Here is a 26,449-nt window from a genome sequence, read left to right as displayed (position 1 = left end):
TATTCATGTCCTTATATCGACACCTTCAGTGATCTTATTCGCATTGAAAATAGGTCTGAGCAATCAAGTGTCAGAGTGGAGATAAGTGATATTTTCAACATTTGACTTTCTCTTTTGAAAAAAGGATGGGAATATGCTAATGTCTCAAGTAAAAAAAAGTGTTTCCACAAAACCTCAGGCGCAATACTGCTTTTCGAATGTTCTACTTAACTGTAGAAAATGACTGTTGTTGCAGTTATTTTTTGACCTTGTCACCAAAATAAAACCGAATAGGTTTGTTGATCACACTGGAGCACACTAAATAACAAAAGCTTGCATTATTGGTAAACTTAGTGAATTAGTATTTTTGAAACACTTTAGAGCACACACCGGAACGGGTAGTTAATAGACCGAAAGGGAGAAGGCATGCACCACAAAATAAGAGAAAGGCAAGGTTAATTGCCCCTTTATGAGACATTGATTTTTGGCGTGCTTCCTGTGCTTGCTGAAAAGATTAGCAGGACTATCCGTTTTATTCACAGTTCAGGCTTCCTTTTTCGTGGGGATTGATCATTTGCTGAACAATGAGTTTCAAATGATGATTACATCTTCACATGTGAGATAATGGTTTCTGTGCACCAGCTTATGAAAAGCCAACGGGACCTGAATTGACCAGTGACCTTGAGAATGTGTTTTTGGGTCACTGCTTACAACAAACAGATCCTTTAGAGTTCATTTAGGGCATCATTTATGAGGCCCTTGCACCACCGGAGTGTAACTTTTAGCAACGCTCCAGTGAAGCTGTGCCCTGCTCCATATCTACAAGGTGATGTTAAGCCACTTTACGTTGCTGTTTTCTGAGGCAAAGGGGCGTGCAATGGGTGTTGCTGTGGGTGTGCGCACACAATACCCATTACTTTTTGATGCTGTCCCAGATTTACAAGAAAATCATAAACCTGAGGCAGCGCCAAAAACTAATGCTACCTCAGAGACGGCTTTAGAGTGGTGCAACGAGGAGAAATACTTTTATTTTTCTTAGTTTTTTTGCTCTTTCACACATAGACAGAGCAAGTTGCCATTAATGATTGTTTATGTGCAGGAAGGTGTCCTTTCACCCCTGCAACATGGGCATCCTTCCACTATGGCGCAAGGGTGGCTTCATTGACACTAGGCTGGTGATTTAGCGCCAGCACAGGGGAAAGCACAGGGATGCCCTGCATTCTTGTAAATATGGAAATGATGCAGCTCAGTGCAGCTTTATTGCTTGAGGCACCACACTGCACCATTTTCAAAATAAGACCCATAGAGTTCATCTAGAACTACCACTAACACATGGCAATTCACGAGAGCTAAGTTAACATCGGAACAGCTGCAAATGTGTTTGTGCCACATTCTATGGAGCATATCGACAGAAAATTTGAGCAAGTACTGGGTTTGGCAGCACAAATTCCTCTGGGTACAACTTGAAGGAAGTTTTATTCCCAAAACAGTGCAGAAAGTGGAATACCATGTAGTTTTACTAGTCTCAAAAATGGTTCCATAACATTATGCACTTTTCCATTCTAAAGTCAGGCCTAAAACATTCCAGGTAAATACCATAACCCAAAGGAAATGGTATCCAGTCAGGTGGCTTTAAAATGAATCACTGACAGAATATTGTGATCTTAAATATTGGGTGATAGAACTATTGTGTCAAAAATATTGTTAGGAAAAATATAGTGGTCCTATATTTATAATGTGAGTAACCAAAATTTTGTGTAAAAAATATAGTTTAGAAGAATGTCAGTCAAAAGCAGATACAACTATTGTTTTTTAAAATAAACACTGACTTTAATTTAAAACATTTTAAACTATTTATTCTTTAAATATAATATAATAGATTTTTAATAAATGCAAATATTTTTTTAATTATGCTTATTTTTTTATATGTGTTAAATCTATGTAAATTTTTTGAATGTCAACAATAAACTATTTCTAAAATATTTAAATTTAAATATTAACAGTAAAGTAAATTAAAAATTTACAAATATATATGACCAATAACAGTATTTAACCATATTCACGTAAACACATAACAAGTTTATGTATTTATACTGTATACATCATTTAGGACCTCATTTTGAGTTTGGCGGACAGGATAGACAATCCCCCAAACTCCCAAAAGGGTGGCTGCTGCCATAGTGGTGACCACTCCGCCGGATCTATTAGGTGTGTGTGTGTGTGTGTATATATATATATATATATATATATATATATAAAGTACATGAGTATAGTTAAAAAAACTCCCAAAATTAATGTTAACAATTCTAAACACCAAATATTTAAAACAATGATAAAAATAAACAACATAAATATACAAAATACACTTCAAGAAACAGCAGGGAAAAAGTTGAACTTCAGAAGCGTTGGATTTACTCTTCCTACTCCAGTTTAAACAAGAGAAGGAAAAGGGTTGCCCTTCAGAAGGGTTAGATTCACTACTCCTAGTCCAGTCAAAGCAACAGTAGAGAAAGTGTTGGCTTTCAGAGGGGTTAGTTCTACTATTCCCTCTCCAGTCTAGGCAACAGTAGAGAAAGTATTGGACTTTGGAGGGGTTAGATTACTATTCCCACTCCAGTCCAAGGAACAGTAGGCAGAACGTTCAACTTCAAAGAGCTATGTTTACTATTCTCACTCCACTGTAAGCAACATTAGCAAAATGTTTGAACTCCATAGAGGTTAAATTTAATTTTTCACTTCAGTCTAAGCAATGGCAGAGAAAGGATTGGCCATCAGAGGGGGGGGGGGGTTACATTTACTAGTTCCACTCCATTCTAGGCAACAGTAGGGAAAGCGTTGGACTTTGGATGAGCTATATTTAATATTCCAATTCCGGTCGATGTAACATTAGGAAATATGCTAGAATTCAGAGGGGGTTACATTTACTATTCCCACTCCATTGTAAGCAACAGTAGGGAAAGTGTTGGACTTTGGAGAGATTATGGGGGTCATTCTGACCCCCGCCGGCGGCGGTAGCCGCCGGCCTGGCTGGGACCGCCAGAAGACCTTCCCGCGGTCAGAAGACCGCGGCGGTCATTCTGGGTTTCCCACTGGGCTGGCGGGCGACCGCCAAAAGGCCGCCCGCCAGCCCAGTGGGAAACACCCTTCCACGAGGAAGCCGGCTCCGAATGGAGCCGGCGGAGTGGAAGGTATGCGACGGGTGCAGTGGCACCCGTCGCGAATTTCAGTGTCTGCAAAGCAGACACTGAAATTCAAAGTGGGGCCCTCTTACGGGGGCCCCATAACACCCCTCACCGCCATCCTGTTCCTGGAGGTCAGAACCGCCAGGAACAGGATGGCGGTGAGGGGGTCGGAATCCCCCATGGCGGCGCAGCAAGCTGCGCCGCCATGGGGGATTCCCAGGGCAGCGGAAAACCGGTGGGACACCGCCGGTTTTCCTGTTCTGACCGCGGCCAAACCGCCGCGGTCAGAATGCCCTGCGGGGCACCGCCAGCCTGTTGGCGGTGCTCCCGCCGACCCCGGCCCCGGCGGTCCTTGACCGCCGGGGTCGGAATGACCCCCTATATGTACTATTCCCACTCCACTCTAAGCAACAGTAGGGAGCAATATTTAACTTTGAACAGGGTGAATGTGCTATTCCCACTCCAGTTTAATTAACAGTAGGGAAAGTGTTAGACTTTGGAAGACTAAGAATAACTATTCCTACTCCAGTCTGAGCAATAGTAGAGAAGGAATTGGAATACAAAATAATTCTATATAACAATAAAAGCTCAAATCATTCATTCAAATTATTTTAATGCACATGAAAACACAATAAATTATACTACATAGAAAACACATGCTACATTATTTAAGAAACAACAAATTCAAAATACAAAATTAAAAAATTAAAAAAAACACAAAAAATTACTTACAATCACATTGACTTACCTACGTAAGATAAGATTGTAATTTAAATTAATACTGAAAAATTAATTTACAAGAAAAATAAGTCTATGGCAAATTTTCAAGATCACCTACAAATGAAACAATTAATACATCAAAAAGTAAACAATAATCAGCAAAACAATACAGCAGAAAAATTAAGCATAATCAATTATCGATTAATCAAATACATGCAAAAAATATTTAACATAAAATCATCATTTTACCATCTCCCTACATTATACGCATTTCAAAATAAAAGATATACATACAAAGATAGTAAAACTAAAATACAACATTAAAACGCCTGGGGATGTAATCAAAAAGTCAAAAGTAAGTAATCTCAATAGTTAATATTCAATTAGACATTGTATTGACATGAAAAACAATATACATTTAGGTTAATTAACTTCCCACCAGATTCCCCCAACAAACTTAATAATCCAGTAGTAAAATATAACATGCTATTAGCAATATTAGATTTTTAATCTACAATATAATTAACAAAATAAATGGAAGTAACAATTAAGCAATGACCTTAATTATTAATCAATTAAATAATTAATTTACAGTAAAATCACATACCATTAAATTTAAATTAAGGTTCATTTAATCATCTTCCCACCAATTCCCAAACAACCCCACCAGCCATGAATTAAAATATGACATGCTAACAATAATAAAAAATAAAATACACAATAAAAAGAACAATAGAAATTAACAAATTTAATGAAACAATTAAAGAATTAACCTAATCAATCAAATAACTAATTTACAATAAAAATAATTACAATAACATTTAAATTAGTTATATAATTTAATTAACTTTTCATCCCAACAAACCACTGTTACATTTTGAATTACTAATGACATTTAAAAATAAATTACTAAAACACTTAAAAATACAAACTATAGCTTACAAAATAAAAAAAAACTATTATCCTAACAATATTTCCACTAAAACTTAATTCATTATCTAAAACATATTATATTGATTCATTAAAAATCAATCAATCTTTTTTACAAATACACATATAGAAATGATATTAAAGTTATTTGAAAACACTATTTCATACCAAAAATGGTATTCTTGACAATGATATTCTGTACCCCAATATTTTTCTCATAACAATATTTCTGCATCGTGATATGTACAACTCAATATTTTTCCCAAATACCTTTAAATTGCTGATTGACATTCGTAGCTCTAATGAGGCTGATAAAGCAAGGTAACATACCTCAGATGAAAAGTTAATGTTACAGTTTGCAGTTCAATGAAAAGTTGCAGGGTGGTCATTATTTTTCCTTGATATTATTTAATTTGCAGAGCAAATATTATTGCGGTTTCAGGAGCTCATTGTCTTGGACTATTTATGAGAGAGTAAAGATGAAGATTTGTGTTCAATTCTATGGGCCTCAACACGAGTTTGGCAGTCGAACCGCCAGACTGCAATGTTGGCAGTCCTAAGAAAACCTCCATGTTGGCAATCTTACAGACCGTCCTTTTACGAGGTACACAGGCAGAAGAGCTGACCACCAAGCAAAAAAGGCAGACCACCAGTGGCGTGTAGGTTTGGAAATAGGCGGTCCGACCTCCATCACCAATAGGACAGAGACCAACCACTGACCTTATTACATGCACAAAGGGCCTCATTGCGAGCTTGGCGGCTGCCAAAAGACTGCTATGTTGGTGGTCATACAGACCACTGTATTATGAGTTACACAGCCAGGCCTAGCAAAATACAGCCAAAATACCGACACTGCCAGTACTCAGGGGGGCGAGAGAGAGCGTGTCCAACCACTAGCACCGCCAGCCCATCAACCAACCAAAGAACCTATTACAAGTTGAAAACCGTCATGGCGGTCTTGCCATGGTGGCCATCCAATGGCGTTGTGATATGCGATGGAACCCACAGTAATAAACTACATCACATTGGCTGCATTTGAAAACAATACAGCTGACACATTCACACACCACAATCCTTTGCATCTCCCACACCAAACCCAGAAGCCAGACCAACTGCAGAGCAAACCACTCCATAGATTAGGCACCTCACCATCTCTCACACAGCACATATCACACATCCTGACAACACCCCAACACACAGATTTGCACCCTATCACACTAGTAACTCCCTGCCACCCCACTTCACACAGCACCTACAAATCATTCACTTGCATTGCTTCTTTACTACCACCATGTCACCACAAAATATCCCCATTTCACAGATGACGCGTTAAGAGTCATGGTGGATGAAAACATTGGAGTAGAGCCACATCTAGTTGGAGCCCAAGTCCAGCAGACTACTATCGCAAGGAAAATCGAAATTTGGCAAAGAATATTTGACATAGTGAATTCTGTAGGCAGTTACACGCACACAAGGGACAACATCAGGAAGAGGTGGAACTACATCAGGGGAAAGGTATGTTTCCTGGCATCCAGGTACCACCTAGCATTACACAAGACTGGCTTCGCCACCTCCTCTCCCACAGTTCACATTCACAGTTCACATTATGGGAGGAGAAGGGCTTGGCCATCTTGCATCCTGAGGGCTCGACAGGAATACCTGGGGGGGGGGCGGTCGAGTCGGGTAAGTCACAGGAACAAATTTAATTCACTAATTTGTCTTGGCATGCATGCTCACTGAGCACCTTTCCCCTGCTACAATGTCACCTCATTCAACAGTCCAGTGTCCACCTGTCCATAAACCACTGTCTGGCCTACAACATGCCAATCAAATGCAGCTGGGAGAACAACAACTCTGTATAGTGGGTGTAGTACAGGGGCTGACATCACTACAAATGCCAACAGGCACTGTTGCACAAGCACTATTACCATAACAGTATAGGCCAATCCAAGATACCCCCTTTGTCAACTCCACATTGGAGTGTACACACCTGAGGGATTTAAAAGGAGTATAGGCTTGAAACCTTACCTATTACACAACTCACATAGCAAGCATTTGGAAAGGAAATTACATTACAATGAGACTGACACAAACAAAGCAACAGCATCAAGGTGTGGATATGTCATGCTACCTCTTCAAGCACCTTATGGCTGAATATTGCAGAGTATGAAATAAGCTGGGGTATTTTGCTTTTCTGCATTATGAAGGAATCATGGGCTGAACCTGGATAATGGGAACAGACCTCTGAAATGTAAAGATCTGCCAAACCAACAACTTGCACGATGATGAATGGATGTCCTTTCTGATGTGGTATACTTGTTCATTGGCCTGTGGAGGGACCAAGCCTACATGTGTGCCATCAATGGCCCCCAACACATGTGGGATGAGTACAAAACCATAAATGTTGGCCTTCACATGGGCTAAATCCTTAAGTTGGGAAAACGGAATATAGCTGTCCAGTTGTTTAAACATTGCTAAGAGGACATCTTTCAATACCAGACTTAACATAGGTTGGAACATGCCAGCTGATAGGGCCACTGTATGTTGGAAGGACCCCGTCACTAGGAAGTGCAATACTGATATTACTTGAGCAATGGGTGGTATGCTGGTTGGAGAACTAATAGCTGTCATCAGCTCTCGCTGCAACTGATGACATGAGTCCACTCTTTTTTGCCTATTCAGACGGCACAGTGAGATGATGTGGTATTATTCAATGGCCTGAAGGTTTGGCAGTGGACGGTAGACAGGAGGCTGTCACATACTCCTTCTCCTTGGATACCTATGTATGACAAGACACAATTTCGAACATTAGTCATTGTGTCCACAGCAACATAAATGAATCATGTCAATGATATCATGTGACATGGCATTTCTGAATCGATAGACATGGCAATTAGTACACATCACAGCTGCAAATAACACAAGGGTCGCATGTGTCCAGTATGGTTTTCCATACATGTAGTCACAACATGTATATGGACCAAACTCAAAGATGTGCAACACAATTGCCCCCCCCCGAAATGTGACTGGATATTACTACCGCCAAATAACAGCTGGCAGTTCTGGACTGAGCCCCACTGGTAAATGCCTTCTGTGTCTTGCAACATAGTACAATGGTGTTAGAGTAGTAGGACCTATATGATAAGCATGTTTGTAAGTTGAAAAATACATTTTCACAGATGTGACACAGTTTATATAGCCCAATACAGCATTTCAGGCCCCCAAAATGGCTGCTGTCTGACCTACTCCATTGGACATCTGGAACCGCCCACGACAGCTGGCAGAAGTCATCATGGAAGTAGGTGGTTGCAACAGCGGTGGACACAGCCATAGGCTAAAGTTGTTGCCATCAGCAGTCGCAGACCAATGGCTGTGTCCGCCATTGGTGATGACCACATACGTGGCGGACGTGTCTGCCATGTTCTGAAGATTCACTCACTTGATTCCTAACACTGCAGCCTGCAAGACATCCATGACCCAAGCTGCTGTATGCCACCTCTGGAAGCAATCATGCCACATCCTGTAGGTGATAGGGTCTCTGTCTTCTCTCCAGAGGAGTTGGAGAGGCTCGTGAATGTTGTGGTACCCCGACATGGACAGCTCTATGACTCACCAGAGGAGCCGGTAACTTACTCAAGTGCACAATATTCTCTGTACATCACCATCCTTTCCCTCCTCACAGGCTAGAATGAGCTCATGTGGGCCAGTTTGACTACTCATGTGCCTGTTTTTGAAGTCTGTGTGGCATCAATGGGAGGACAATGTGCAGGTATTGTTATCCAGTGCCATATGTTAAGTTGAATCACATTGTGTTGGGTGAGGTTTTTGTGTTCATAGATGGTCCTTGTGTTGGATGACATAACCTAACATCTCTTTCCACATGAATGTTGTGAATGTCAGACATGACAGCGTAAGCTGTGTGAGTCACCTGGGAATCATGTGAGCAATGTGTACAATGCCACAGATTTTTCAAACCACATCTGCCCTTGCTAAACATTGTTTGCAAGGTATTTCATGACTCATTGTGCCCTTCAGGTTGCCACACACATCACACGACTAATTGCTATAGGCGACATGATGTACTGTCATGCATGGAAGTGATAGGAATGGAGTGTATTTTAGATTCTGATTGCTCAGCCTGCAGAGACCAGGGCCTCTCACATGTATCTCCCGGTCTAGGCTGTGGAGAGTCACTGTGGCTGTGCAGCTGTTAGACTTGGCATACTTGGTGTGGTCTCCCCTAACTTTTTGCCTCTGCTTCCAAGGTTGTTTCTGTGTGCTGGACTCTGTTTTTGCTGTTTTGTTTGCTCTGGACACTTTACCACTGCTGACCAGTGCTAAACTATGAATGTTCCATGTATAAATTATATGTGTAAGTTAGCTTATCCCTGATTGGCATATATAATTTACTAGTAAATCCCATAAAGTGCACTGGAGGTACCCAGGACCTGTAAATCAAATGCTACTGGTGGGCCTGCAGCACTGGTTGTGCCACCCATATTAGTAGCCCTGTAGACATGTCTCAGACTTGCCACTGCAGTGTCTGTGTGTACAGTTTAAATTGCCAATTTGACTTGGCAAGTGTACTGACTTCTCAGGCCTAAATCTTACCCTTTTTATACATGTAAGGCACCCCTAGGGTCCCCCCTAGGTAGTCCCATGGGCAGTGTGCAATGTATGTTAACGGTAGGACATGTACTGATGTTTTTTACATGTCCTAACAGTGAAATACTGCCAAATTCGTTTTTCACTGATGCAAGACCTATCCCTCTCACAGGTTAACATGGGGGCTGCCTTTAAATATCATTAAAGCACAAATTCCCTTTGGGAGCAGATAGAAATAAGGAGTTTAGGGTCTCTGAACTCACAATTTAGAAATACAACTTTTGGTATAGGTTGTTTTTAGACTGTGCGTTTGAAAATGTCACTTTTAGAAAGTAGGCATTTTTTTGCTTAAACCATTCTGTGACTCTGCCTGTTTGTGGATTCCCAGTCTGGGTTAGTTTGACTTTTGGGCTGTTTGCACCTCTCCTCTAGACAGTGACACAAAGGGAGCCGAGGTGTAGCCTGCATATCCTGATGGGCCAATCAGGCTGCAGTGGAAGGGAGGAGTGGTCACTTACACCTGAAAGGGTTGTGCCTGCCCTCACACAATGCAGTTTCCAACCCCATGGTGTGTGTCTGGAGCCTGGCCTGCGCAAGGCAGGATCTTGTAAACAATAGAGACTTCTCTTTGAATTAGGTCTACTTCAAAGGTAGAAAGGGGTATAAGAAGTGAACCCAAAACCCCTACAAAACATATTACTTCTGGAACTAAGAGGAACCTCTGCCCTGGAGAAGCTGGAGGAGGAGTACTGCCCCTTTGCCTGTGACTGTGCTTTGCTGGGTTGGCCTAAAGTAGCAGATTTTGCCTGAGAGAGGACAAAGACTGACTTTTGTGTGACTTCCCACTGGTGAAGAATCTTCAAGGGCTTGAACTGAGCTTGCCTCCTGTTGTTGAAATCTCAGGGGCATTGTGAGAAGGTAGCCTCTTTCTAGCCTTGTTACCCCCACTTTTGGCCTGTTTGGGAGTGTATGTCAGGGTGTTTGTCACTGTTTTCACTGTCTCACTGGGATCCTGATAGCCAGGCCTCAGTGATCATAGTGAAAACACTATGTTTTCAGTATGTTTGTTATGTGTCACTGGGATCCTGCTGGTCAGGACCCCAGTGCTCATAGGTTTGTGGCCTATATGTATGTGTCACTGGGACCCTGTCACACAGGGCCCCAGTGCTCATAGGTGTGCATGTATATGTTCCCTGTGTGGTGCCTAACTGTCTCACTGAGGCTCTGCTAACCAGAACCTCAGTGGTTATGCTCTCTCATTACTTTCAAATTGTCACTAACAGGCTAGTGACCAATTTTATCAATTTACATTGGCTTACTGGAACACCCTTATAATTCTCTAGTATATGGCACTGAGGTACCCAGGGTATTGGGGTTCCAGGAGATCCCTATGGGCTGCAGCATTTCTTTTGCCACCCATAGGGAGCTCTGACAATTCTTACACAGGCCTGCCACTGCAGCCTGAGTGAAATAACGTCCACGTTATTTCACAGCCATTTTACACTGCACTTAAGTAACTTATAAGTCACCTATATGTCTAACCTTTACCTGGTAAAGGTTAGGTGCAAAGTTACTTAGTGTGAGGGCACCCTGGCACTAGCCAAGGTGCCCCCACATTGTTCAGAGCCAATTCCCTGAACTTTGTGAGTGCGGGGACACCATTACACGCGTGCACTACATATAGGTCACTACCTATATGTAGCTTCACCATGGTAACTCCGAATATGGCCATGTAACATGTCTATGATCATGGAATTGCCCCCTCTATGCCATCCTGGCATTGTTGGTACAATTCCATGATCCCAGTGGTCTGTAGCACAGACCCTGGTACTGCCAGACTGCCCTTCCTGGGGTTTCACTGCTGCTGCTGCCAACCCCTCAGACAGGCAGCTGCCCTCCTGGGGTCCAGCCAGGCCTGGCCCAGGATGGCAGAACAAAGAACTTCCTCTGAGAGAGGGTGTGACACCCTCTCCCTTTGGAAAATGGTGTGAAGGCAGGGGAGGAGTAGCCTCCCCCAGCCTCTGGAAATGCTTTGTTGGGCACAGATGTGCCCAATTCTGCATAAGCCAGTCTACATCGGTTCAGGGACCCCTTAGCCCCTGCTCTGGCGCGAAACTGGACAAAGGAAAGGGGAGTGACCACTCCCCTGACCTGCACCTCCCCTGGGAGGTGTCCAGAGCTCCTCCAGTGTGCTCCAGACCTCTGCCATCTTGGAAACAGAGGTGCTGCTGGCACACTGGACTGCTCTGAGTGGCCAGTGCCACCAGGTGACGTCAGAGACTCCTGCTGATAGGCTCCTTCAGGTGTTAGTAGCCTTTCCTCTCTCCTAGGTAGCCAAACCCTCTTTTCTGGCTATTTAGGGTCTCTGTCTCTGGGGAAACTTTAGATAACGAATGCATGAGCTCAGCCGAGTTCCTCTGCATCTCCCTCTTCACCTTCTGATAAGGAATCGACCGCTGACCGCGCTGGAAGCCTGCAAACCTGCAACATAGTAGCAAAGACGACTACTGCAACTCTGTAACGCTGATCCTGCCGCCTTCTCGACTGTTTTCCTGCTTGTGCATGCTGTGGGGGTAGTCTGCCTCCTCTCTGCACCAGAAACTCCGAAGAAATCTCCCGTGGGTCGACGGAATCTTCCCCCTGCAACCGCAGGCACCAAAAAGCTGCATTACCCTTCCCTTGGGTCTCCTCTCAGCACGACGAGCGAGGTCCCTCGAATCCAGCGACACCGTCCAAGTGACCCCCACAGTCCAGTGACTCTTCAGCCCAAGTTTGGTGGAGGTAAGTCCTTGCCTCACCTCGCTGGGCTGCATTGCTGGGAACCGCGACTTTGCAAGCTACTCCGGCCCCTGTGCACTTCCGGCGGAAATCCTTCGTTCACAGCCAAACCTGGGTCCACGGCACTCTAACCTGCATTGCACGACTTTCTAAGTTGGTCTCCGGCGACGTGGGACTCCTTTGTGCAACTTCGGCGAGCACCGTTTCACGCATCCTCGTAGTGCCTGTTTCTGGCACTTCTCCGGGTGCTACCTGCTTCAGTGAGGGCTCTTTGTCTTGCTCGACGTCCCCTCTCTCTGCAGGTCCAATTTGCGACCTCCTGGTCCCTCCTGGGCCCTAGCAGCGTCCAAAAATGCCAAACGCACGATTTGCATGTAGCAAGGCTTGTTGGCGTCCATCCGGCGGGAAAACACTTCTGCACGACTCTCCAAGGCGTGGGGGATCCATCCTCCAAAGGGGAAGTCTCTAGCCCTTGTCGTTCCTGTAGTATTCACAGTTCTTCAGCCTAGTAAGAGCTTCTTTGCACCAACTGCTGGCATTTCTTGGGCATCTGCCCATCTCCGAGCTGCTTGTGACTTTTGGACTTGGTCCCCTTGTTCCACAGGTACCCTCAGTCAGGAATCCATCGTTGTTGCATTGCTGATTTGTGTTTTCCTTGCATTTTCCCTCTAACACGACTATTTTGTCCTTAGGGGAACTTTAGTGCACTTTGCACTCACTTTTCAGGGTCTTGGGGAGGGTTATTTTTCTAACTCTCACTATTTTCTAATAGTCCCAGCGACCCTCTACAAGGTCACATAGGTTTGGGGTCCATTCGTGGTTCACATTCCACTTTTGGAGTATATAGTTTGTGTTGCCCCTATCCCTATGTTTCCCCATTGCATCCTATTGTAACTATACATTGTTTGCACTGTTTTCTAAGACTATACTGCATATTTTTGCTATTGTGTATATATATCTTGTGTATATTTCCTATCCTCTCACTGAGGGTACACTCTAAGATACTTTGGCATATTGTCATAAAAATAAAGTACCTTTATTTTTAGTATAACTGTGTATTGTGTTTTCTTATGATATTGTGCATATGACACTAAGTGGTACTGTAGTAGCTTCACACGTCTCCTAGTTCAGCCTAAGCTGCTCTGCTAAGCTACCATTATCTATCAGCCTAAGCTGCTAGACACCCTATACACTAATAAGGGATAACTGGGCCTGGTGCAAGGTGCAAGTACCCCTTGGTACTCACTACAAGCCAGTCCAGCCTCCTACATTGGTTGTGCAGCGGTGGGATAAGTGCTTGAGACTACTTACCACTCTTGTCATTGTACTTTTCATAAGAGAAAAATATACAAAACAAGGTCAGTGTATATACACATAGAAAAAAAAGTTTTGCATTTCCTCTTTTCACTCTTTTCTAAGTGCTGAAAAGTACTTCTAAACTTTCAAAAAAGTTCTTAAAAGTTTAAAAAGTTTTTTTCTGTCTTTCCAAAAAGTTCTGAAAACTTTTTTCTCTTTTTCTATCACTTTAACTCTCTCTAAAAAATGTCTGGCACAGGAAAAAATGTTGAACTGTCCAAACTTGCATATGATCACCTTAGCTGGAAAGGAGCAAGGAGTCTCTGCATAGAGAGAGGTTTGAGTGTAGGGAAGAATCCTTCCTTAGAACTGTTAATTAATATGCTTAGAGTACAGGATAAGGCCATAAGTGCCCAATCTGTAGAAAAAGTAGCTAATGGTTCTCAATCTGATCCAGGGACTCCCCCAGGAAAAGGTTCAGGAAAGAAACTTCTCAGCCTGCCCATTACTAGACAGTCTAGCATAGTTGGTACAGAGGTTGAATCACACCATACTGAGGATGTGATCTCACATTATGCTGGTAGCCAAGCTGTTAGGGTGCCCTCTATAAGGGACAGGTCTCCTTCTGTTCATTCCCATCATACCTCTGTATCTAGAAATGTCCCTCCCACCCACCCTGATGACAGATTGTTAGAAAGGGAGCTCAATAGATTGAGAGTGGAACAAACCAGACTGAAGCTCAAGAAGCAACAGCTGGATTTGGATAGACAGTCTTTAGAAATAGAGAGGGAAAGACAGAAGTTGGGTTTAGATACCCATGGTGGCAGCAGCAGTATTCCCCATAGTCATCCTGCAAAAGAGCATGATTCCAGGAATCTGCACAAGATAGTTCCCCCTTATAAGGAGGGGGATGACATTAACAAGTGGTTTGCTGCACTTGAGAGGGCCTGTGCTGTACAGGATGTCCCTCAAAAGCAGTGGGCTGCTATCCTATGGCTATCATTTAGTGGAAAAGGTAGGGATAGGCTCCTTACTGTAAAAGAAAATGATGCTAATAATTTCCAAGTTCTTAAGAATGCACTCCTGGATGGTTATGGCTTAACCACTGAACAGTACAGGATAAAGTTCAGAGAGACCAAAAAGGAGTCTTCACAAGACTGGGTTGATTTCATTGACCATTCAGTGAAGGCCTTGGAGGGGTGGTTACATGGCAGTAAAGTTACTGATTATGAAAGCCTGTATAACACAATCCTGAGAGAGCATATACTTAATAATTGTGTGTCTGATTTGTTGCACCAGTACCTGGTAGACTCTGATCTGACCTCTCCCCAAGAATTGGGAAAGAAGGCAGACAAATGGGTCAGAACAAGGGTGAACAGAAAAGTTCATACAGGGGGTGACAAAGATGGCAATAAGAAGAAAGATGGTGAAAAATCTCAAGATAAGCATGGGGATAAGGGTAAAACCAAAGATCCCACTTCAAATCTTAAACACTCTTCAGAGGGTGGGGATAAAACAAATTCTTCCTCTTCTTCCCAACCTGCACACATTAAAAAGCCTTGGTGCTTTGTGTGTAAAAATAGAGGCCATAGGCCAGGGGATAGGTCCTGTCCAGGTAAACCCCCTGAGCCTACCACCACTAATACATCAAGCTCTAGTGCCCCTAGCAGTAGTGGTACTAGTGGTGGGACTGCTGGCAACAGTCAAGCAAAGGGTGTAGTTGGGTTCACTTATGGGTCCATAGTGGAAACTGATGTCATCAGTCCCAAGACAGTTTCTGTCACACCTAGTGGCATTGGCCTTGCCACACTGGCTGCTTGTCCCCTTACAATGGATAAGTACAGGCAGACAGTTTCAATAAATGGTGTTGAGGCCTTGGCCTACAGGGACACAGGTGCCAGTTTCACTTTGGTGACTGAAAACCTAGTGCCTCCTGAACAACACATCATTGGACAACAGTATAAGATTATTGATGTCCATAACTCCACTAAGTTTCTTCCCTTAGCTATAATTCAGTTTAGTTGGGGTGGAGTTACTGGCCCTAAGCAGGTGGTGGTATCACCTAGCTTACCTGTAGACTGTCTCTTAGGTAATGACCTAGAGGCCTCAGGGTGGGCTGATGTAGAGTTTTATGCCCATGCAGCCATGCTGGGCATCCCTGAGGAATTGTTCCCTCTCATTTCTACTGAAATGAAAAAGCAAAGGAGAGAAGGCCTGAAAACTCAGGATCCCTCTCCATCAACAGGTAAAAAGGGTATCACAGTATCCCCTAACCACCCTACCATTCAGGATACCATTCCTGTGGTGGGAGAAACCTCTCCTGGGGTGGCACCTGTTCCAAGGGAATCATCAGCTGGCAAAGCTGTACTCCCTGAGGTAGAAGTACCTCTCTGTGGGATAACTAACATTGGTGACAAAAATAGCACCATTTTAGTTAACATGGAGCATCCCTCCAACCCTCCCAGAGAAACTTTAGTGCAGAAACCCTGCACTGCCTCACAACACTTAGGACAGCATCCCTGCCCTAGTGTGGAGCTCATAGGACAGCATCCCTGCCCTGCTCCAACTCAAGAGAAACAGCATCCCTGTTCTCTCTTCCAGCCAAATGGACAAAGTTTTTGCCCAGCTATGGCTTTATTGAGACAGCATCCCTGTCTGGCATTTCCATCACTACAAATAGGTTCAGTGGACAATTCCCACTGCTCTAAACTAAAACTTACTGATAGAAACTCTGAAAATACATCTTCACATTGTTGCTTAGCTAAAAAACTTCAAACAGGGTGGTTTACATCCCCACAGGGAAGTAACCATATAGTGGATGATAAAGGGAGTAACCAGTCTATTGCAGAGCTACTCTCTACTTATCACCACTTAGACAATAAAGTCTCAACTGGCCAAGGTTAGCCTTATTGTCCTTCGTTTGGGGGGGGGTTGTGTGAGAAGGTAGCCTCTTTCTAGCCTTGTTACCCCCACTTTTGGCCTGTTTGGGAGTGTATGTCAGGGTGTTTGTCACTGTTTTCACTGTCTCACTGGGATCCTGATAGCCAGGCCTCAGTGATCATAGTGAAAACACTATGTTTTCAGTATGTTTGTTATGTGTCACTGGGATCCTGCTGGTCAGGACCCCAGTGCTCATAGGTTTGTGGCCTATATGTATGTGTCACTGGGACCCTGTCACACAGGGCCCCAGTGCTCATAGGTGTGCATGTATATGTTCCCTGTGTGGTGCCTAACTGTCTCACTGAGGCTCTGCTAACCAGAACCTCAGTGGTTATGCTCTCTCATTACTTTCAAATTGTCACTAACAGGCTAGTGACCAATTTTACCAATTTACATTGGCTTACTGGAACACCCTTATAATTCCCTAGTATATGGTACTGAGGTACCCAGGGTATTGGGGTTCCAGGAGATCCCTATGGGCTGCAGCATTTCTTTTGCCACCCATAGGGAGCTCTGACAATTCTTACACAGGCCTGCCACTGCAGCCTGAGTGAAATAACGTCCACGTTATTTCACAGCCATTTTACACTGCACTTAAGTAACTTATAAGTCACCTATATGTCTAACCTTTACCTGGTAAAGGTTAGGTGCAAAGTTACTTAGTGTGAGGGCACCCTGGCACTAGCCAAGGTGCCCCCACATTGTTCAGAGCCAATTCCCTGAACTTTGTGAGTGCGGGGACACCATTACACGCGTGCACTACATATAGGTCACTACCTATATGTAGCTTCACCATGGTAACTCCGAATATGGCCATGTAACATGTCTATGATCATGGAATTGCCCCCTCTATGCCATCCTGGCATTGTTGGTACAATTCCATGATCCCAGTGGTCTGTAGCACAGACCCTGGTACTGCCAGACTGCCCTTCCTGGGGTTTCACTGCAGCTGCTGCTGCTGCCAACCCCTCAGACAGGCAGCTGCCCTCCTGGGGTCCAGCCAGGCCTGGCCCAGGATGGCAGAACAAAGAACTTCCTCTGAGAGAGGGTGTGACACCCTCTCCCTTTGGAAAATGGTGTGAAGGCAGGGGAGGAGTAGCCTCCCCCAGCCTCTGGAAATGCTTTGTTGGGCACAGATGTGCCCAATTCTGCATAAGCCAGTCTACACCGGTTCAGGGACCCCTTAGCCCCTGCTCTGGCGCGAAACTGGACAAAGGAAAGGGGAGTGACCACTCCCCTGACCTGCACCTCCCCTGGGAGGTGTCCAGAGCTCCTCCAGTGTGCTCCAGACCTCTGCCATCTTGGAAACAGAGGTGCTGCTGGCACACTGGACTGCTCTGAGTGGCTAGTGCCACCAGGTGACGTCAGAGACTCCTGCTGATAGGCTCCTTCAGGTGTTAGTAGCCTTTCCTCTCTCCTAGGTAGCCAAACCCTCTTTTCTGGCTATTTAGGGTCTCTGTCTCTGGGGAAACTTTAGATAACGAATGCATGAGCTCAGCCGAGTTCCTCTGCATCTCCCTCTTCACCTTCTGATAAGGAATCGACCGCTGACCGCGCTGGAAGCCTGCAAACCTGCAACATAGTAGCAAAGACGACTACTGCAACTCTGTAACGCTGATCCTGCCGCCTTCTCGACTGTTTTCCTGCTTGTGCATGCTGTGGGGGTAGTCTGCCTCCTCTCTGCACCAGAAACTCCGAAGAAATCTCCCGTGGGTCGACGGCATCTTCCCCCTGCAACCGCAGGCACCAAAAAGCTGCATTACCCTTCCCTTGGGTCTCCTCTCAGCACGACGAGCGAGGTCCCTCGATTCCAGCGACACCGTCCAAGTGACCCCCACAGTCCAGTGACTCTTCAGCCCAAGTTTGGTGGAGGTAAGTCCTTGCCTCACCTCGCTGGGCTGCATTGCTGGGAACCGCGACTTTGCAAGCTACTCCGGCCCCTGTGCACTTCCGGCGGAAATCCTTCGTGCACAGCCAAACCTGGGTCCACGGCACTCTAATCTGCATTGCACGACTTTCTAAGTTGGTCTCTGGCGACGTGGGACTCCTTTGTGCAACTTCGGCGAGCACTGTTTCACGCATCCTTGTAGTGCCTGTTTCTGGCACTTCTCCGGGTGCTACCTGCTTCAGTGAGGGCTCTTTGTCTTGCTCGACGTCCCCTCTCTCTGCAGGTCCAATTTGCGACCTCCTGGTCCCTCCTGGGCCCCAGCAGCGTCCAAAAACGCCAAACGCACGATGTGCGTGTAGCAAGGCTTGTTGGCGTCCATCCGGCGGGAAAACACTTCTGCACAACTCTCCAAGGCGTGGGGGATCCATCCTCCAAAGGGGAAGTCTCTAGCCCTTGTCGTTCCTGCTGTATTCACAGTTCTTCAGCCTAGTAATAGCTTCTTTGCACCAACCGCTGGCATTTCTTGGGCATCTGCCCATCTCCGAGCTGCTTGTGACTTTTGGACTTGGTCCCCTTGTTCCACAGGTACCCTCAGTCAGGAATCCATCGTTGTTGCATTGCTGATTTGTGTTTTCCTTGCATTTTCCCTCTAACACGACTATTTTGTCCTTAGGGGAACTTTAGTGCACTTTGCACTCACTTTTCAGGGTCTTGGGGAGGGTTATTTTTCTAACTCTCACTATTTTCTAATAGTCCCAGCGACCCTCTACAAGGTCACATAGGTTTGGGGTCCATTCGTGGTTCACATTCCACTTTTGGAGTATATGGTTTGTGTTGCCCCTATCCCTATGTTTCCCCATTGCATCCTATTGTAACTATACATTGTTTGCACTGTTTTCTAAGACTATACTGCATATTTTTGCTATTGTGTATATATATCTTGTGTATATTTCCTATCCTCTCACTGAGGGTACACTCTAAGATACTTTGGCATATTGTCATAAAAATAAAGTACCTTTATTTTTAGTATAACTGTGTATTGTGTTTTCTTATGATATTGTGCATATGACACTAAGTGGTACTGTAGTAGCTTCACACGTCTCCTAGTTCAGCCTAAGCTGCTCTGCTAAGCTACCATTATCTATCAGCCTAAGCTGCTAGACACCCTATACACTAATAAGGGATAACTGGGCCTGGTGCAAGGTGCAAGTACCCCTTGGTACTCACTACAAGCCAGTCCAGCCTCCTACATTGGTTGTGCAGCGGTGGGATAAGTGCTTGAGACTACTTACCACTCTTGTCATTGTACTTTTCATAAGAGAAAAATATACAAAACAAGGTCAGTGTATATACACATAGAAAAAAAAGTTTTGCATTTCCTCTTTTCACTCTTTTCTAAGTGCTGAAAAGTACTTCTAAACTTTCAAAAAAGTTCTTAAAAGTTTAAAAAGTTTTTTTCTGTCTTTCCAAAAAGTTCTGAAAACTTTTTTCTCTTTTTCTATCACTTTAACTCTCTCTAAAAAATGTCTGGCACAGGAAAAAATGTTGAACTGTCCAAACTTGCATATGATCACCTTAGCTGGAAAGGAGCAAGGAGTCTCTGCATAGAGAGAGGTTTGAGTGTAGGGAAGAATCCTTCCTTAGAACTGTTAATTAATATGCTTAGAGTACAGGATAAGGCCATAAGTGCCCAATCTGTAGAAAAAGTAGCTAATGGTTCTCAATCTGATCCAGGGACTCCCCCAGGAAAAGGTTCAGGAAAGAAACTTCTCAGCCTGCCCATTACTAGACAGTCTAGCATAGTTGGTACAGAGGTTGAATCACACCATACTGAGGATGTGATCTCACATTATGCTGGTAGCCAAGCTGTTAGGGTGCCCTCTATAAGGGACAGGTCTCCTTCTGTTCATTCCCATCATACCTCTGTATCTAGAAATGTCCCTCCCACCCACCCTGATGACAGATTGTTAGAAAGGGAGCTCAATAGATTGAGAGTGGAACAAACCAGACTGAAGCTCAAGAAGCAACAGCTGGATTTGGATAGACAGTCTTTAGAAATAGAGAGGGAAAGACAGAAGTTGGGTTTAGATACCCATGGTGGCAGCAGCAGTATTCCCCATAGTCATCCTGCAAAAGAGCATGATTCCAGGAATCTGCACAAGATAGTTCCCCCTTATAAGGAGGGGGATGACATTAACAAGTGGTTTGCTGCACTTGAGAGGGCCTGTGCTGTACAGGATGTCCCTCAAAAGCAGTGGGCTGCTATCCTATGGCTATCATTTAGTGGAAAAGGTAGGGATAGGCTCCTTACTGTAAAAGAAAATGATGCTAATAATTTCCAAGTTCTTAAGAATGCACTCCTGGATGGTTATGGCTTAACCACTGAACAGTACAGGATAAAGTTCAGAGAGACCAAAAAGGAGTCTTCACAAGACTGGGTTGATTTCATTGACCATTCAGTGAAGGCCTTGGAGGGGTGGTTACATGGCAGTAAAGTTACTGATTATGAAAGCCTGTATAACACAATCCTGAGAGAGCATATACTTAATAATTGTGTGTCTGATTTGTTGCACCAGTACCTGGTAGACTCTGATCTGACCTCTCCCCAAGAATTGGGAAAGAAGGCAGACAAATGGGTCAGAACAAGGGTGAACAGAAAAGTTCATACAGAGGGTGACAAAGATGGCAATAAGAAGAAAGATGGTGAAAAATCTCAAGATAAGCATGGGGATAAGGGTAAAACCAAAGATCCCACTTCAAATCTTAAACACTCTTCAGAGGGTGGGGATAAAACAAATTCTTCCTCTTCTTCCCAACCTGCACACATTAAAAAGCCTTGGTGCTTTGTGTGTAAAAATAGAGGCCATAGGCCAGGGGATAGGTCCTGTCCAGGTAAACCCCCTGAGCCTACCACCACTAATACATCAAGCTCTAGTGCCCCTAGCAGTAGTGGTACTAGTGGTGGGACTGCTGGCAACAGTCAAGCAAAGGGTGTAGTTGGGTTCACTTATGGGTCCATAGTGGAAACTGATGTCATCAGTCCCAAGACAGTTTCTGTCACACCTAGTGGCATTGGCCTTGCCACACTGGCTGCTTGTCCCCTTACAATGGATAAGTACAGGCAGACAGTTTCAATAAATGGTGTTGAGGCCTTGGCCTACAGGGACACAGGTGCCAGTTTCACTTTGGTGACTGAAAACCTAGTGCCTCCTGAACAACACATCATTGGACAACAGTATAAGATTATTGATGTCCATAACTCCACTAAGTTTCTTCCCTTAGCTATAATTCAGTTTAGTTGGGGTGGAGTTACTGGCCCTAAGCAGGTGGTGGTATCACCTAGCTTACCTGTAGACTGTCTCTTAGGTAATGACCTAGAGGCCTCAGGGTGGGCTGATGTAGAGTTTTATGCCCATGCAGCCATGCTGGGCATCCCTGAGGAATTGTTCCCTCTCATTTCTACTGAAATGAAAAAGCAAAGGAGAGAAGGCCTGAAAACTCAGGATCCCTCTCCATCAACAGGTAAAAAGGGTATCACAGTATCCCCTAACCACCCTACCATTCAGGATACCATTCCTGTGGTGGGAGAAACCTCTCCTGGGGTGGCACCTGTTCCAAGGGAATCATCAGCTGGCAAAGCTGTACTCCCTGAGGTAGAAGTACCTCTCTGTGGGATAACTAACATTGGTGACAAAAATAGCACCATTTTAGTTAACATGGAGCATCCCTCCAACCCTCCCAGAGAAACTTTAGTGCAGAAACCCTGCACTGCCTCACAACACTTAGGACAGCATCCCTGCCCTAGTGTGGAGCTCATAGGACAGCATCCCTGCCCTGCTCCAACTCAAGAGAAACAGCATCCCTGTTCTCTCTTCCAGCCAAATGGACAAAGTTTTTGCCCAGCTATGGCTTTATTGAGACAGCATCCCTGTCTGGCATTTCCATCACTACAAATAGGTTCAGTGGACAATTCCCACTGCTCTAAACTAAAACTTACTGATAGAAACTCTGAAAATACATCTTCACATTGTTGCTTAGCTAAAAAACTTCAAACAGGGTGGTTTACATCCCCACAGGGAAGTAACCATATAGTGGATGATAAAGGGAGTAACCAGTCTATTGCAGAGCTACTCTCTACTTATCACCACTTAGACAATAAAGTCTCAACTGGCCAAGGTTAGCCTTATTGTCCTTCGTTTGGGGGGGGGTTGTGTGAGAAGGTAGCCTCTTTCTAGCCTTGTTACCCCCACTTTTGGCCTGTTTGGGAGTGTATGTCAGGGTGTTTGTCACTGTTTTCACTGTCTCACTGGGATCCTGATAGCCAGGCCTCAGTGATCATAGTGAAAACACTATGTTTTCAGTATGTTTGTTATGTGTCACTGGGATCCTGCTGGTCAGGACCCCAGTGCTCATAGGTTTGTGGCCTATATGTATGTGTCACTGGGACCCTGTCACACAGGGCCCCAGTGCTCATAGGTGTGCATGTATATGTTCCCTGTGTGGTGCCTAACTGTCTCACTGAGGCTCTGCTAACCAGAACCTCAGTGGTTATGCTCTCTCATTACTTTCAAATTGTCACTAACAGGCTAGTGACCAATTTTACCAATTTACATTGGCTTACTGGAACACCCTTATAATTCCCTAGTATATGGTACTGAGGTACCCAGGGTATTGGGGTTCCAGGAGATCCCTATGGGCTGCAGCATTTCTTTTGCCACCCATAGGGAGCTCTGACAATTCTTACACAGGCCTGCCACTGCAGCCTGAGTGAAATAACGTCCACGTTATTTCACAGCCATTTTACACTGCACTTAAGTAACTTATAAGTCACCTATATGTCTAACCTTTACCTGGTAAAGGTTAGGTGCAAAGTTACTTAGTGTGAGGGCACCCTGGCACTAGCCAAGGTGCCCCCACATTGTTCAGAGCCAATTCCCTGAACTTTGTGAGTGCGGGGACACCATTACACGCGTGCACTACATATAGGTCACTACCTATATGTAGCTTCACCATGGTAACTCCGAATATGGCCATGTAACATGTCTATGATCATGGAATTGCCCCCTCTATGCCATCCTGGCATTGTTGGTACAATTCCATGATCCCAGTGGTCTGTAGCACAGACCCTGGTACTGCCAGACTGCCCTTCCTGGGGTTTCACTGCAGCTGCTGCTGCTGCCAACCCCTCAGACAGGCAGCTGCCCTCCTGGGGTCCAGCCAGGCCTGGCCCAGGATGGCAGAACAAAGAACTTCCTCTGAGAGAGGGTGTGACACCCTCTCCCTTTGGAAAATGGTGTGAAGGCAGGGGAGGAGTAGCCTCCCCCAGCCTCTGGAAATGCTTTGTTGGGCACAGATGTGCCCAATTCTGCATAAGCCAGTCTACACCGGTTCAGGGACCCCTTAGCCCCTGCTCTGGCGCGAAACTGGACAAAGGAAAGGGGAGTGACCACTCCCCTGACCTGCACCTCCCCTGGGAGGTGTCCAGAGCTCCTCCAGTGTGCTCCAGACCTCTGCCATCTTGGAAACAGAGGTGCTGCTGGCACACTGGACTGCTCTGAGTGGCCAGTGCCACCAGGTGACGTCAGAGACTCCTGCTGATAGGCTCCTTCAGGTGTTAGTAGCCTTTCCTCTCTCCTAGGTAGCCAAACCCTCTTTTCTGGCTATTTAGGGTCTCTGTCTCTGGGGAAACTTTAGATAACGAATGCATGAGCTCAGCCGAGTTCCTCTGCATCTCCCTCTTCACCTTCTGATAAGGAATCGACCGCTGACCGCACTGGAAGCCTGCAAACCTGCAACATAGTAGCAAAGACGACTACTGCAACTCTGTAACGCTGATCCTGCCGCCTTCTCGACTGTTTTCCTGCTTGTGCATGCTGTGGGGGTAGTCTGCCTCCTCTCTGCACCAGAAACTCCGAAGAAATCTCCCGTGGGTCGACGGAATCTTCCCCCTGCAACCGCAGGCACCAAAAAGCTGCATTACCCTTCCCTTGGGTCTCCTCTCAGCACGACGAGCGAGGTCCCTCGAATCCAGCGACACCGTCCAAGTGACCCCCACAGTCCAGTGACTCTTCAGCCCAAGTTTGGTGGAGGTAAGTCCTTGCCTCACCTCACTGGGCTGCATTGCTGGGAACCGCGACTTTGCAAGCTACTCCGGCCCCTGTGCACTTCCGGCGGAAATCCTTCGTGCACAGCCAAACCTGGGTCCACGGCACTCTAACCTGCATTGCACGACTTTCTAAGTTGGTCTCTGGCGACGTGGGACTCCTTTGTGCAACTTCGGCGAGCACCGTTTCACGCATCCTCGTAGTGCCTGTTTCTGGCACTTCTCCGGGTGCTACCTGCTTCAGTGAGGGCTCTTTGTCTTGCTCGACGTCCCCTCTCTCTGCAGGTCCAATTTGCGACCTCCTGGTCCCTCCTGGGCCCCAGCAGTGTCCAAAAACGCCAAACGCACGATGTGCGTGTAGCAAGGCTTGTTGGCGTCCATCCGGCGGGAAAACACTTCTGCACGACTCTCCAAGGCGTGGGGGATCCATCCTCCAAAGGGGAAGTCTCTAGCCCTTGTCGTTCCTGCAGTATTCACAGTTCTTCAGCCTAGTAAGAGCTTCTTTGCACCAACCGCTGGCATTTCTTGGGCATCTGCCCATCTCCGAGCTGCTTGTGACTTTTGGACTTGGTCCCCTTGTTCCACAGGTACCCTCAGTCAGGAATCCATCGTTGTTGCAATGCTGATTTGTGTTTTCCTTGCATTTTCCCTCTAACACGACTATTTTGTCCTTGGGGGAACTTTAGTGCACTTTGCACTCACTTTTCAGGGTCTTGGGGAGGGTTATTTTTCTAACTCTCACTATTTTCTAATAGTCCCAGCGACCCTCTACAAGGTCACATAGGTTTGGGGTCCATTCGTGGTTCACATTCCACTTTTGGAGTATATGGTTTGTGTTGCCCCTATCCCTATGTTTCCCCATTGCATCCTATTGTAACTATACATTGTTTGCACTGTTTTCTAAGACTATACTGCATATTTTTGCTATTGTGTATATATATCTTGTGTATATTTCCTATCCTCTCACTGAGGGTACACTCTAAGATACTTTGGCATATTGTCATAAAAATAAAGTACCTTTATTTTTAGTATAACTGTGTATTGTGTTTTCTTATGATATTGTGCATATGACACTAAGTGGTACTGTAGTAGCTTCACACGTCTCCTAGTTCAGCCTAAGCTGCTCTGCTAAGCTACCATTATCTATCAGCCTAAGCTGCTAGACACCCTATACACTAATAAGGGATAACTGGGCCTGGTGCAAGGTGCAAGTACCCCTTGGTACTCACTACAAGCCAGTCCAGCCTCCTACAGGCATAAAAGACATCTCTCTGCCATCACCTGGACTGTCTGCTGAGAGTCCTGACCTGCCAAGTGGGGCCCTAATCTGTCTCTGGGCCCTTGGAAGGTGAAGCTGGTGGAAAATAACAGAAATCCAAGCAAAGACCGCCATGTGGGGAAACTTTTGACACACCACCCGTCCGGCGGCTGATAAATGACGCGCAATTGGCCTTGCAGCTAAAATCGATGCTCTATCTGCATCGCGGCTGGAGAAATGACACACAACATCAACAGCAACTGCTGTTAACGACGCAAGTCTCCACAGAGCGTGGTTTCTTGATACCTTGTGACTGTATTTCAACGCAATATCGCTGGGCACGGACAATCAATGTAAAGCCTGCCCGGACCCGCGCTGCCCGTCCGGGATCAATGCATCTCTCTCTTGTGGGAGAGAAGAAACAATGTACGCCGACCCGACTGGAGGAGAAATGACGCACAATCTTCCTTTAGAGGGAAAAATCAACAGATAGCTGGCCTTTTCCGATGCATGCTCACCCGTGCGGCTTTATTTTGATGCTACCCAGGTACTTTTGTGCAATAACCGCATTCTCACTGTTTTCTATGGATTAAGAATTCTTTTTAAAATTCATATCTTGACGTGTGTATGTTGGATTTTTGCTGTTTTTTTTTTTTTGGCTTGGATAAATATTACCTATATTTCTAAACAGGTGTTGTGTCATTTTGTAGTGTTTTAACTGTGTTACTGTGTGTGTTGGTACAAATACTTTACACATTGCTTCTGAAGTT

This window comes from Pleurodeles waltl, chromosome 7 (genome assembly GCF_031143425.1).
Source record: "Pleurodeles waltl isolate 20211129_DDA chromosome 7, aPleWal1.hap1.20221129, whole genome shotgun sequence".
Lineage (NCBI taxonomy): Eukaryota > Metazoa > Chordata > Amphibia > Caudata > Salamandridae > Pleurodeles > Pleurodeles waltl.
This window is presented reverse-complemented; position numbering follows the sequence as displayed.